Source organism: Cibotium barometz, chromosome 29 (genome assembly GCF_041138505.1).
Source record: "Cibotium barometz isolate CiBa-2024 chromosome 29, ASM4113850v1, whole genome shotgun sequence".
Lineage (NCBI taxonomy): Eukaryota > Viridiplantae > Streptophyta > Polypodiopsida > Cyatheales > Cibotiaceae > Cibotium > Cibotium barometz.
This window is the reverse complement of record NC_141074.1, coordinates 51626412-51641874: the sequence shown is the minus strand read 5'-3', so window position 1 is coordinate 51641874 and position 15463 is coordinate 51626412. Positions and strand designations below refer to the sequence as shown.

At 36.5% G+C, this 15463-nt stretch overlaps 1 pseudogene; it reads left to right on the top strand.

Moving 5' to 3' along the window:
• Positions 1 to 1627: 1627 nt before the first annotated feature.
• On the top strand, positions 1628 to 2074 carry LOC147622338 (histone H3-like centromeric protein cnp1 pseudogene; annotated as a pseudogene).
• The last annotated feature ends 13389 nt before the right edge of the window (positions 2075 to 15463 follow it).

Genomic DNA, 15463 nt, shown 5'->3' with positions numbered 1-15463 from the left:
CTTACGTGTAACTACAAATAGGCATGTTTCAATTCATTTCTCTCTCTAGATATGTTATGGTTATTCTTCTGTTTAATTGCAAAAATAGGCATGTTTTAATTCATTTCTCTCTTGAATTACCTTCTCATTGATTTGCAATTGCTCATTTAACAACTCCTTAGTTTTCTTCTCTTCTTCTCGTTGCCTTTTTCCCTCTATATAGCCACTTGAGCAGCATCATCTCGTAGCTCTACTTTGAGTATTCGTTTTATTTTTTAAATCTTATCTTTTTCTCTTTCACTTACCCAATGGAATTGATTCTACTAATGATTTAGCCAATGTGTTGAGGTTGTGGTCATTCAGAGAAACCATGTTTTACTTCTTGCTAAGTTATCTACATTTTTGCTTCAACCCATTTGGTGACATAATTAGTAGTCACCAACACAATATACTTGTTCCTCCTTGATGTGATCGACGAATGGTCAAAGATTTGGACACGTGACCATGAGGAATGTTTTGTCATGATACCCATCGTCGTAACACCAAACTTTTCACTCTAAACATCCGCTTTTGTCAGATCATGAAATACATAAATATTATTCGGGGATATAGCTTAGAAGACAGCCCAAAAATATCTGATGAAATTTCTTACTCGTCTTCACTACCTTAAATCTAACTTACCACCCAAGAAAGTAATTGTCTCTAATCACATCCGTATTATTAGAAGATTGTAGAACTTATTATTGAACTTGTTATAGTTAATGTTTTTATCAATTTTAAATTTTATTGTTTAAAAATAGCAAACAACTTCATCAATTCAAGGTAAGTCTTTCCTACCTTGATATTAATAATCAGTTTATATTTTATTTTATGAGTTCAAGTTTTATTTGAATTGTTGTTTTCAGTACTATCGCAATAGCAACTTTTAAAAATATTAGTTGTTGTTTTTCTCATTTTCTTTAATATTTAATATTTAATTAAAAAGTTTATACTTTATATGCATAAAAAGTATATAAATTCACATGCTCTTCGAGTATTAAATTATTTTTTCTAGATAATTTCAAAGACACCACAACAATGAGATATGTATTTTCTAACACTCTTCTCATAAAAAAATATTTGTTATTTCTTAAGTTTTAGCTATGGTAGATTTGCCACAATGCCCCATAATACAAGAGCAGATTGAATCTCTTCGTGAGTTCTTATATAAAGAATGAGAACTTTGAGAGGAATTTCTGTAAGATACCACCCATCCCGTCTCACCAAGGATAGGGAGGCACCTCACTCGATAAGATCAATCCCAACCCATTATGAGCGATCTCATCAATGCCTCTTGTGGACAATCCATTATAAGCGATCTCCACAGGGTTGGGGATCCTACCTAATATGTCAAAAGATTTCATTTCGGTTTCTAGTCTCTTGTAAGGAAAAACCCGACTCATCAGGTCCACCCGACCACTCCAGAGGGCCTCTTATGATGAATAAGGAAATTACTAAATATAATAAAAACTACTAAAATTTTTAAGAGTTATTTATTTTCATTCTATAAAAATATAAATATAAGTTATATTTTCGAGTTTTGAAGTTATAAATATAAGTTTAGAGTCTTTCATTTTCATTCTATTCTTGTTTTATCTTCTTCAAGAACATGGCTCGCACCAAGCAGACTACCAGGAGGATTGATCCCGTGAAGGTCAGGCCCCCAACACCGGCCACACATCGCATACATTGGTGGAGACCTAGCACTGTCGCTCTTCAAGAAATAAGAAAGTATCAGAAGATGACAGACCTTCTGATCCCGAGGAGACCTTTTCATCTCCTCGTTAGGGAGATCATGGATGATTTGAACGTGAGCCGGTTATCTCGATGGCATCGTCGGGTCGGCAATAGTGAGGCTCCCGCACGATGGACAGCAGTAGCTTTGGAAGCTCTTCAAGAGGTTGCTGAAGATTTTTTGGTGGACATGTTTGGTGACACAGTGTACGCAGCAGCAGTCCATGCCAAGAGAGTCACCATCACCAGTGACAAAGATATGCGACTAGCTCTACGCATGCAGAAGTGGAGGGAAGATTATGATGATGAGTTGCAAATTTAGGGAGATCTTGTAATCTCATGTATATGCCACAATGTAATCTCATGTGATCATGATGTAAATGCTTTACTTAATGAGAATATTTTTTAAAAATCCTTGCCAAGTGTCTACTTGATTATATTTGGCAATCATAATTGTATTGTGATTTTAATTTTAAATTAATGATTAAATATTATTTGTTGATCGCACGAATACAACAAAACTTCAGAAATATATTTTTATTAATATAGAAATTGTTACATCATGACATAGAAGCAAGTACAAAAATCCTAAACTTTGTGCCTCTTAGTACTAGGCTCAACAGAGTTAGTAGGAGCTTTAAGCAAAGGAATTACAACAAAATTTCCTTCGAGCTCAAGTTGGATAGCATGAAGATCAATCTTTCCAGTAGCAAGGCCTAGTCTGTGCAGGGCCTCAAGGGCCTGGGGACCCCACACATGTAATCTGGCATACATCAAGGCCCTCCAGGCGGCATGCCAGCTGAAGGCTGGCGAGGATGGCCTTGATTCTGCAGGTCCCTAGGCCCCTGAGGCCCCGCACAAAAATTTTCAAGAAGATTTAAAAAAAATTTACGTACCCTCTCAGCCTCATCATTCAGTTTCTCGATCGGTGCATCTAGGTCTGCCCCCCCAGTGATCGCTCTATCACCATGTAGAGGGTCTGAGAGGTTAATGTGTGGTCGAGGTCCAAAGAGCTCCTCCTGCAACCTCTCAAATTCTTCATCTGAGATATCATAGTCAAGTTGAGCAGCTTCTATAGCACTTCTTTGGATGTGGATGATTGCAGAGAAATCGTCCATGCTCGTACCATCGTATCAGAGCCAATCTCAGTTACTTGTGGAGGGACATCCACGTGTCAAAGTCAATGAGGTCTTCATCAACATCCTGGACAAGCTGGCAGTACAGCTCTTGCTCCCTCAAATCCAAGACCTCAAGGACATCATGCATGAGCAAGTACTCAACACCATCCATAGTGATGGCACTCAATGATGCAAGTTTTGCATTCTCAATAGGATGGGCTACCTCTTGGTGGATAGTCGACAAGTCCAAAGTCAAGCTACGTGCCTCCTCCTCTTGCTTGTCTAGGATTGTCTCTTCTCGCTCCTTCTCTTCATAGGTGAGAAGAGGCACCACTGGCTCCTCATCATTCTCCTCTTCAAAATCAGAGCATAATATACAAATAGCAAAGGCAATATCCCGCTCGATGAGATCGACGATTGGGTCTGTCGACTCAAAATTGAGGGGCACAGAGGTAGATCGGAATGGGGGGGGGGGGACATGTGCAAGTGCTCTTTGCACAACCTTTCTATGGTTGTCAACACTCTTCATGGAGAAGAGGAACTCTAGGGGTATCCATCGAGCAGTGGAGTCAGGGTGAAAAATGTGATATCATCACATCCCGTACGTAAAAATATGCAAGCACTGAGCTATCGGACTCTAGAGTCCTAAATATATTCTCTAGCTCAACACTATAACAAAACCTAGGGTAAATCTGGTCCCACATCTGACCATAACTCATCCACTATACGAACACATCATGATGAGAAGCCATGGTGAAGGCATAAAGGGAGCAACAAGCAAGGTGGATAGAAAGTGAGAGATAGAGAATGCAATAGAAGTGAATGAAAATAACCCCTACTTATACTTATAAATATAAAGTTATATATTATTTCATTAAAACTTTCATAAAGTAATATATATTTTATTAAAATTTTAATGGAGTAATATTTATTTCATAAAAACTCTAAGAGCTCCAACACATCCTGCACGAGGAGGTACTCCACCCCTTCAATGGTGATGGCACTCAATGAAGCTAGTGGTGGGTCATGACTTTGGGTTTCATGAGGCTAGATGGATGCAATTTATACTTATGTTTATTATTGTACTTAAAATATCTATAAACTTATATTTATTTTAATACCTTATGTTTATACTTTAGTAAATAAAGGACACTTCAATAAAATATAATAAATCATAAATCATACTTCTATTTCTTGTTACATATTATTATTATATTATTTACAAAGTTCCTTATATTATTATTTGCACTTAAAGTTATATTTTTTTAATACTTATATCCATAGACTTAAAATTAATGACACTTTATTAAAATATAAGAAATCATAAAACATATTTATATTTCTAAGATAATTAATTATATTATTGTTTAAACTTAAATATATATTTATACTTATATTTATAATTATACTTACTTATACTTATCTTTATTTTCTTACATATTAATGGGTTCAAAACACAGTAGACTTAAAAAAACCACTACAATTTATGAAATGAAATAAAATAAAATTTACAACACTTTTAGAGAAACAATTTTTAATATTCACTTGGAAGAATAAGAATTACATGGACTTTACAATTTCAAGGATGTGTGGAGCAACACACTGCTTGCATGTTTTGCAATGTTCGCTTCGACTCCCAACCTTCCTACCATCCAACTTGAAATAAAAATTACAAGGGGGATCATTGGACATGAATTGGATTTCCTGCCTTAGAAAACTAAGGGGCCAATGACTTTCTACATTAACGCTAAAAGGTTCATGACCCTCCCAAAGAATATTTATATCAATGAGTGTTGAATGCATGCCATCTTGCATGTCTTGGTCCAAGCTGAGCCACTCCCCTCGTAGAAGTCACCACCTCCTATACTTGAAGAAGAGAGTGCACAAAATTTGTCTTGCACAATGAAGTACGTCATAAAAAACAAACAACTAACATAAAAGCATAAAAAAAACAATCAACAATCAACAACAAACATAAAAACATAAAAACAACAACAACAACAACAACAATAACAACAATCAACGATCGGGGTATCTTGCAATGAAGTACTTATGAATAAAAACTATAAACAATCAATAACAGTGTAATCTTACCTAAAGATAACATCTGACACAGTGATTCTGCACTCAATGATATCATCATGGTGAGTTCTCTTGATATGCCATGACTCACCTAGTAACTGAGTCATCCAATCCTCAGATGGGCACTTGCCATTGATACGTAATCTTAGTTTTCTTTGCTACTTCACAGGATCCAAATAAATGTGCAAATAAACTAAATGGTACAAACCAACTTAGATGCACATCTCTAGAGCCTATGGAGGGTTTCATGGTAGTATGAACATCATTTTTAATCTTTACCCTACATGCTTCTGACATGTCTAAGCTAGGATTATACCATTCCTGGCTAGACAATGGTGGTAGTGGAATGTACTCCAAACTATGTCTCTCCACAACATATGTGGAATCATAAAAGTAAACATTATGAGATGCCAATTCACTTGCACTCTTGTTGTCATAGATCAAGGCACCTATCTCTGCATGTAAAACATTTAGCTTTCCACTTAAGCACTCTAGATTTTGACATTCATGCAGAGTTGATGGATATAAAGCTGCAAGCGACAAACATGCTTGTATTAAAACTCTATCTAATAACCATGGACTCAAATCACAAGAACACAAAGCACAAAGATATAAACTTATTTTTAGGCTTATGTCTCACACTGAAGTTGTCATGATGCACTCGAATCTCTTTATACATATAAACATGCTGAATGAAAGCCTCTTGGTGCATCTCCTGAACTCTATGATTCTACCTTTCCATTGTTTATTGGGGTCTGTTACATCTTTGAGATTGACCTTGAAACTCCCACACGAGTACTTGGCCTCATTAAAATCCAATTTAACTTACTGTATTGATCAGGGATCCAATTACCTTCATCATCTCTTCTATTAAACACCTCCACTATGTGAATATTACCGATATGCCTCCTCCTTGAAGACATCTACAATATAAAAAAAAGCACCAAATTAACAAAGTTAGACTGCATGATTAATAAATATCTATGTTAAGATTTGTAAGCAACAAATAAACATTATAAACAGCAAGAAATAAACAGCAACCTATTGCTTTGATTCACACAACCTATTGTTTTGATTCACACAACCTTGTTGCTTACAACCTATGAAAATGAACATAAACACATCAAGACAAAACATAAACAAACCCTAAACCTATGATCAGTACTCACAAGTATTTTATGCCACTTAAAATCAAGATAGTTATCTGTGGTGTAGAGAAGATTATAAGCAACAAATAAAGATTAAAACAACCCTAAACCTATGATCATTTCACAAGTATTTTATGCCACTTAAAATCAAGATAGTTATTTGTGGTGTAGAGAAGATTATAAGCAACAAATAAAGATTAAAACAACACGAAATAAACAACAACTTACTACTTTGATTTGCACAATCTTGTTTCTCACAACCTTGCTCTCGTGAAAATAAACAACAACACATCAAGACAAAACATAAACAAACCTATCTTACATTAAGACAAAACATAGACAAACCCTAAACATATGATCATTACTCATAAGAATTTGATGCCACTTTAGATCAAGATAGCTATTTGTGGCGCAAAGAAGAGAAAGTTCATGTGAGAAAACGTACATAACTCATAGAGGTTTTGTCCAAATGAGATGAAATTTTATGAGGAGAGACCTATGGTGGAGAACAACATACCTATAAAATTTTGTGAAGAAAGAACTAGAGTTGCAGAAGATATGGCAAAATTGAATTCCGCTAAAAAAAGGAGGGAAATGAAAAGGCAGTGAAATGCAAAAAGAGGGAAAGTAAAAAGTTAAACATAAAAAAAGGAAAAAAAATGAAATTCAGTTTTCAAACTTCCATGTGCTAACCGCAAGGTAGACATGAAAGATATGGAATATGACATTTCTCTATTTTTTTAAGATATGGGCTCTATTATTTTATTGTCTTAAGAGATTTGGGCAAAGATATGACAAAAAGATCCATGTTACATGGATCTAGAATCCCAGCTCTCTTATTGGTCAGGCCAATCTTTTTTTATTCACTCCTTAAGGGATAAAATGGAGAGTCCATATTCTTCCTGATGGTAGGCTTAGACAATACATTAAGAATAGTGGCAAGGGGTGCCTACATACACCCAAAAAAAAAACAAAGTAAGAATTGTACCTAATGAAACATAACACATTCATCTATGCATATTACTAAATCAAGTACAAGAGGAGTAGAGAATACAACCTTTATCACTATAGGCTATGAGCATGAGAAGACTTACACTACATGCTAGATGCTAGCTAGTCTCATTGCCTAGCTTACCATTCATCTATGAAAATGATGTGGCTAAGGCTAAGTAGAGATGCTAACAAAGACTCGTCTATGAAAATGATGTGGCTAAGGCTAAGTAGGGATGCCAACAAAGACTCATCTACGAAAATGATGTGGCTAAAGCTATGTAGGGATTCTAACAAAGACTCATCTACAAAAATGATGTGGCTAAGGCTAAGTAGGGATGCCAACAAAGACTCATCTACGAAAATGATGTGGCTAAAGCTATGTAGGGATGCTAACAAAGACTCATCTACAAAAATGATGTGGCTAAGGCTATGTAGGGATGCTAAAAAAGACTTGTAAGTCTGCAACAAGGTGCAATGTAGATGGATGGTCTATTGCACTAGCGTATACTGTAACACATATAATCTATGCCTCTATACCTATAAGGTGTCCCAATAGAGTAGCTAGGCTCCATGTGAACAACCCCCAACCCCAAACACCCTACCCAATGTGAACGGACTAGTGTCAAAGGAAATAAGGTTTAGGGTCCTAATAACTCAAGATCTTATCCCTAAGCAGTGTTATGGAAATATATTTTAAGCCCTCTTAAAGATATTATTCTACCCTCTTAGATGATTCGGGGACGCTTGGATTATCTTTGCATCATGCCAAATTATGTTAATATCATGGGTGATACCATTATAAATATTAATACATTTGGTGGATATTGACATATGCTTGGGGTCTCCAATGTTTGCTTCAATTGGTTCTTAATGTAGGGGTGATTCCTAGGTTACTTACGCATGGCAAACATGTGTGTGATGATGGTTTGTGTGCTTATGGAATATTTATTTCATCAATTTATTGTTGGTTATTTTATAAGTAAAGAGAATTCCGAGGATTGAGGAGAAGTCACACCAATTTATTACTTGGCACACCATTTTTGTAAACAAGCTTGTAAATACATGTGCTAGCTTGTGCACATTTTGATTTATTTTGTAAAAGCTATAGTCTATCAAGCATAGACTTGATCTTTAATATTTGGTAAAGTGTGATATGCTTTAAACCCAAGCCTCAATTTATGGGCACTCTATTTTTGAGGATAAGAGAGTGTGCAAGAAAATCATACCCTTTTTGTATTTTTGAAGGCTATGGCCTAATTTGGAATAAAATATCTCGTAAATACTCATGTATGGGGGAAAATAGGCCATACACACATGAGGGGGGATGATTGTACCCAATCTTGGAGCCGAATCTTTGTGAGCTAAGTATTTTCATTTGTTTTTGAATATCATGGTCATGTGATGTTTGATGAATTGTTGAATTTAAATCAATTTCTTAGAATTTATTTGATTTTTATCTCCCTAGAAATTTAGATCCCGTGACATGTCTCTCTCTCTCTCTCTCTCTCTCTCTCTCTCTCTCTCTCTCTCTCTCTCTCAAAAGTGAACAATGTGGGAGAAAAAATTTACCTTTTATACATCTCATACAAGATATAGGCTTAATCTAGGGTTTAAGAAAAACTCAATGAAATCAAGACATGCAGACATCATGCATTTGATCATGTTATCTCATCCAAGATAGGAATGACATAGATTATCTTATATCTTGTTTAAGATACAAACGGCCAAATTTCATTACATATCTTGTATGATATATGAATGTATGGTCCATTTTTTTTTACAAATGCGTTATTCGCAATACTATTTTGTACATTTTATGTATCTCATATGATATATATATGCAACAAAATAGGTATCTTGTACAAGATATCTAAAGGTATTTTATGATTTTTTGAGACATATTATATATTTCATAAGAGATACATATGGATCCTTTGTGGCAAATATAATATCTCGTATGAGATACCTGCTAGATCTGATATAACACAATATCCTAGTTGGCATGCGATGTCTCGTATGATGAGATATGGCATTGGATCATATGTGACTGCATTTGAGGTCTCATACGAGAAGGACATTTTAAGCTATTACCAAAGAAGGCATCCCAAATCCTTGAGTGCTAAAGTGGGTAGTAAGAAGAGCAAAGATGATGAAGGAGGTTGGTCATCATCATCACATAACATGATGCCATCACACTCTACCATTTGCACATGTTGTTATTTGAGAACTATTTTGTCAATTAAGAATGCTAATTAAGGAAAGAAATCTACCGTTTGAGAACTACCCTTGAACCATTTGAGAAGTATTTTGATAATTAAAAATGCCAAGGAAATAAATATAGCTTTTAGAAACATTTGATTTAGAAGTTTGGGAGCACCTTGTCATTTTTCTTGTGTGATGCCAAGAGAGAGAGAGAAAAAAACAACTCTTACTAGCTCTAAATCTACTTCCTTACTTTTTTAGCTCAAAGCCTTCAAAATTTGAGTAATAACAAAAATAGTGAAGAAGATCGTCGAGATTACTCTTTCTATTGGTAACATTATGACAACAATACATATATCAATTACATTTATAAATTAGGCCACCCCACAACATAAGGATAGAATGTCCTAGGATAAATGAAGTTTACCAATCCTATGTATGCCTTAATATGGACATATTCATCCATAAAAGCATACAACCTAGGTGTGTGAGCCACACCCCCATGGGTATTCTCATAATGAGGGACTTGCATACATATGAGATAATCATCAATGCTTAAGCATTATAATGTAAGGTTTGGTGTGACCATATCTTCTTACTACCAAAAATGTCTTTCCTAAGAGAAGAATCTACAATCTTATGAGTTTCAAAGTGATCTATAGGGAATCATAAGATATGATCATATGTTCTTGTTGTGCAGGTTGATGCATGTAGTCATCCCTTGCACTATCCTTATGAACCTCTATCTATCACCTAGAAAAATTGAACACAAAATGTTCCTTTGACTTTTTTGCATTTAAGACCATATTGGAGAATTTGGAAAAATCCCAAGACTTTGGAAAATTTATTTTTAATCTACTTTTTGGTATGTCTTAAGTATACAAACTCGAAAGTTGTCTAAAAATGTGCATTTAGAACCTCTTCTTTAAGCTCTTTCCAATGATATGGCACATGAGGGGGTTTTTACAAAAGCTTAAAAAGGTTCACCATGGTCCCCTTTTTACAATCTTGCAAAATGGGAATTGGGATTTTTCCAAATTCTTTGATATGGTGTTATTTTTGGTTTGCTTTTGGAGTTTAGTTTTATTTAGTGTGGTTTATCTACTTGGAGCTTAGTTTTATTTAGTGTGGTTTACCTACTTGGAGTTTAGTTTTATTTAGTGTGGTTTATCTAATTGTAGTGCTCTTACCCCTCATCACTAGGCTAACTATTTCAATATGCAACAACCATGATAGGATGGAACAACTTTTGAACTGAGTTTGGGGCATATTTTATACATAATCTTCTTGTAGTGGGTGGCAAGCTATTCAGTGTTGCACGTGTTGAAATATACAAGTGAATGGGTGTGTGTGCGGGAACAAGCCCTTGACAAGAGGCTGTAAAAGAGAGTCTGTAATTGAGTGGGTGTAGCAGTGAAAAGGTGAGAGGTATCTACTGATGAGAGAATCAAGTGTAGCATGAGTGAATATAGGGTTGTGGAAAGATTCTAGGAAAAGGTGCCCCTTGATGTAGGGGAGGTGGCACAAATCAAGGAGAAATCAATGGGATTAGATGCTTGGCATCTTGTGGATGTGAACCCTATAAATTGAGGCATTGGCCTAATGAGAAATTGTTGGTTTTTGAGTACCCATGCCTACATTATTGTATTAGATTAATAATCTCGTCTTAATCATCATCTTAATTACATGCTAATGATGTTGATTCTTGCATTTGATCCACCATAGCCCACTCTTGCTTGCATTTTAACATGGTATCAAAGCCATAGCTTAGGATCCATCTAGCCTTAAGCAATAAATTACTTTGCTAATCAAGATTAAGAGATAATAAAAAATTTTAGTCTTTTTCAACAAGCTTTCTACACCCCCAGCTGGTGGAGGGGCTTGATCTCCCTAAAGCCTCAATATTAGCCCAAGAGCCTTTAGCCATAGCTAGTCACAACAACCGGTATGCTTTAGCTCATCAAGATAGCACGCCAAACCACCGTCAAATTTAGGAGAAAATCGTAAAAATGCCAACGCTATTTTTTCTGAGAACAACTTCAAATTTGGCTTCACTACTTGCAATTGGGAGTAAAGGAGCCAGCTCAAAGGGTTTTTTGATGCTGCGAACACACCTGTGTGGTTAGAATCACTAAAAAACGTCTCTAGTAACCGATTTCAGCTCTATAGTACTCTCACAGAAAGCAGTTTTGGTAATCTTAAGATGAAGGATTCAATGTCTGATCAAATCCTTTAGTTCTTGGCTTGATCCTCTACTAGACTAATTGGTATTGATGCTCTTGAAAGGATCTGAGCTTATTTGAACTCTAAGGCACTAGATCTGGCCTCCCCGCACACTATGTTTTTGCATGCAAAACATGGGATTATTTCACTAATAATCACTATTTTTTGGTGCGATTGATGGTTCAAATTTACCATTGGGTATCTGATACAGATCCTTATCACTTCAGATTGCAACTTGGAGATGGTTTGATACTCCAACCATTTACTACAGATCAGCTGCACTTGGCTTTATGCAATTTTTAGTGAATTTATGCTTCTGTTGTAATCATCATTTAACACCAAATTTGAGTTGTAAAAGGGTAGACACTGCCCTTGAATCTTGAATTGGATCAAGAGGTAAGATCCCCTTCACATCATCTCATGACCAATGCACAAGAAATAGCTAAATTTAATGGGAAGCAGTTTCATACATGGCAAACAAAGACCATGTATTTGCTCATGAGGAAAAATCTGTGGGGGCTAGTTGAGGGAAGAGATGAATGTCCAGAGGAGAATGGGGAGAATGAGTGGAAGAACAGGAATGAGAAAGCATTAGGACTCATTGCACTCAGTTTAAATGAAGAAATCATTCACCACATCACAAGGATACAAAGGGCTAAAGATGCATGGGATGAACTCAATAAATTATTTGGCACTCAAGCAAAAAATTCAAAGATAAATCTGTTAATGCAATTCTACAAACTTGACGTGAAGGAAAGTGAACCTCTAACCACACACTTGAACAAATACAAAAGCATTAAGCAACAATTGGCAGCCATTAGTAAGAAGGTAGAGGATGATGAGGCACTAGCAGTGCTTCTGAAGAGTGTGGACAAAGGAGAATATGAAAACAGTGTGGCAACCTTAAATAATATACTAGAATTGAATCTACATGAGATAGAAGGACCTCTACTAGAGCAAGAGACCAAAGTAAAAGAGAAGAAAGGGGTGGACCCAACAACTGGAGAGGAAAGAGCATTCTACACTCGAGGAGGATTCTCACGAGGACAAGGCAGGGGAGGAGGAAGGACCTTCACTTGCCATAACTGTGGGAAGCTAGGACACATGGCTAGAGACTGCTACAACAAACCCAATGAAGAAGGATCGGCATCGGCAAACTTCATGGAGACTCCTAAGAAAGAGGAGTGAGGACATCTTTTCTGAGAGAGAAAGAGAGAGAAACCCCACAACCTAATGTAACCTACCCCAACAAAGTAAAACCACCTCTGAGCCACCGATGATGTAGGCCATGTGGTAGATGTATGTGTGAGCACTTTAGTCAAGGTCATGGGCACTTGTAGTAGCCTTGGACACATAGAGAGAGAGTGTCAAGGACTATGAGGAGTTAGGGACTTGAGGCACTGGTCGCGGGCTACCAAGTAAGAGGGAAACTTGGTATAGGGTCCAGGTGTGCTAGAGTTATTCACTTGAGGAGAGGTGTTGAAATATACAAGTGAATGGGTGTGTGCGGGAACAAGCCCTTAGCAAGAGGCTGTAAAAGAGAGTTTGTAATTGAGTGGGTAGCAGTGAAAAGGTGAGAGATATCTACTGATGAGAGAATCAAGGGTAGCATGAGTGAATATAGGGGTGTGGAAAGATTCTAGGAAAAGGTGCCCTCGGATGTAGGGCACCTTTTCCTCGGGTGTGGAAAGATTCTAGGAAAAGGTGCCCTCGGATGTAGGGGAGGTGGCACAAATCAAGGAGAAATCAGTGGGATTAGATGCTTGGCATCTTGTGGATGTAAACCCTATAAATTGAGGCATTGGCCTAATGAGAAATTGCTGGTTCTTGAGTACCCATACCTACATTATTGTATTAGATTAATTGCTCACAAATCTCATCTTAATTACATGCTAATGATGTTGATTCTTGCATTTGATCCACCATAGCCCACTCTTTCTTTACATGCTAATGATGTTGATTCTTGCATTTGATCCACCATAGCCCACTCTTGCTTGCATTTTAACAGCACGTGATATTGGTCTCATATTTTCTAAGTGAGTGGATCATCATGCTTCTAGGAAAAGTGCATCAATCTCATATGCTAGTTATTCTTAGAATGACCTTGTTGTTGCACTAGCCCTTTCTCATGTATATTTTACATATCTTTCTTTTAAGGAAGTCACGGTTGGCATCATGTCTTTAGTAATTACAAGTTGTTTACGTTTGTTAGATTTTTAAAATCTTTTAGCTTAGTTGTTGTTGATAAAGACATTTAGAAAATAAATACTAAATATAATGGTTACTCATTACTTTCACAAAAAAAAATCTCAATTGTAGCAAATGATATGTGTACTTTATTTATTAAAAACAAAGCGAGTAACAGAATAGGTTTTACAAATATATCCTTTGAGAAGATAAAGACATGTGGTATGGTAACGTAAAGTAGGGATAAAGGACCAAAGTAGGAACATGATGACATTTTAGATAGAATGTATAACATGGAAAAAGGTTAAAAGTGTCATGTGCAAGCCATGTGAAGGAAAATTTTAAAATGGTTGGATGAGAAGAGAAAAGATATCTACTCTAAGATGTGCATGCACATGTGTGTGTGTGTGTGTGTGTGTGTGAGAGAGAGAGAGAGAGAGAGAGAGAGAGAGAGAGAGAGAGAGAGAGAGAGCTTTGAGAGATTCTTGTACAGTGTTATGGTATGGACATGTGTACATTAGTGCAATGCATGAAAAGGTTCAAGTCCAAGTATAAACATTTTGGCTTCCAACTAGAGTTCATGGAGTGTAGCATTTATTTGGAGTAAGAAATTGTTCTGGGGTGATTAAAGTCTTATTCCTTTCATCATTCCATTTCAGCTACCACCAGAGTGAATGTACCATTTATTTGGACTAAATAAATATTCTGGGGTGATTAAAGTCTTATTCTTTCATCCTTCCATTTCAGCTGCTCTTTTTGCTGCGAGTGCATGTAGCATTTATTTGGAGTAAATAGTGTTCTAAGGTGATTAAAGCTACCTTATTCCTTTCATCCTTCCATGTTTTGTGATAATTGATCTTGGCTGTGGAAGAAATAAGTGGATTCTCTATTAGATCTTGATGTGAAAAGACGTAATTATACTTTGGTACTTGGAGATGAATCATGAAAGCATTCTTTCTTGACAAGTAGAGAAAATAAATGAAGAAGTAAAATTTAGAGGCATTCTTTCTTGATAAGTAGAGAAAATAAATGAAGAAGCTGTAACAAAAAAAACTTAGAGCATGTGCATGTCTGAATTGTGAGGCATGCACAATAGACACAATTTTACACAAGGTTGAATTGTGCAAACTTGGCCATGAACACACTCTCTCTCTCTCTCTCTCTCTCTCTCTCTCAAAATGAGTGTTTGTAGATCTCTCTCTAAATGAGTGTGTCTCTCTCTCTCTACTTTAGTTGTGTAGATCTCTCTCTAAATGAGTACTCTCTCTCTCTCTCCTTTAGTTGTGTAGATCTCTCTCTAAATGAGTAAACTCTCTCTCTCTACTTTAGTTGTGTAGATCTCTCTCTAATCTCTCTTTCTTTCTCTCTCACTCTCTCTCAAGAGAGTGAGGTTTAATGCTTGTAAGGCAGCAAGCAGAGTAAAATGGCAGAGTGGCCGTAATTCTGATTACAAGCTTCCTCGTTGTTGTCAACCTATACAACGATTTTGTTGTTTTTTTTTTTTTTTTGGTCCCTCCTCTCTTGGTGTGTGTGAGCGGCGTGCCTGACTGTCCGGCCACGCCCAGCCCGTGATCAACTCTCTTTCGCTCGTGTGAAGTACACCAAACGTGTCATGTCTCCTCCTTCCCACGAGACCTCACGGGCCCCGCCGCAACCCTAACAATCTACCCGAGGTGACACTTGAGCTCCCACAGAGTCCCACTCACAAGACACTCTTACAAGCTACGCACATATTATAAAAAAAAGTTCACTCAGCAG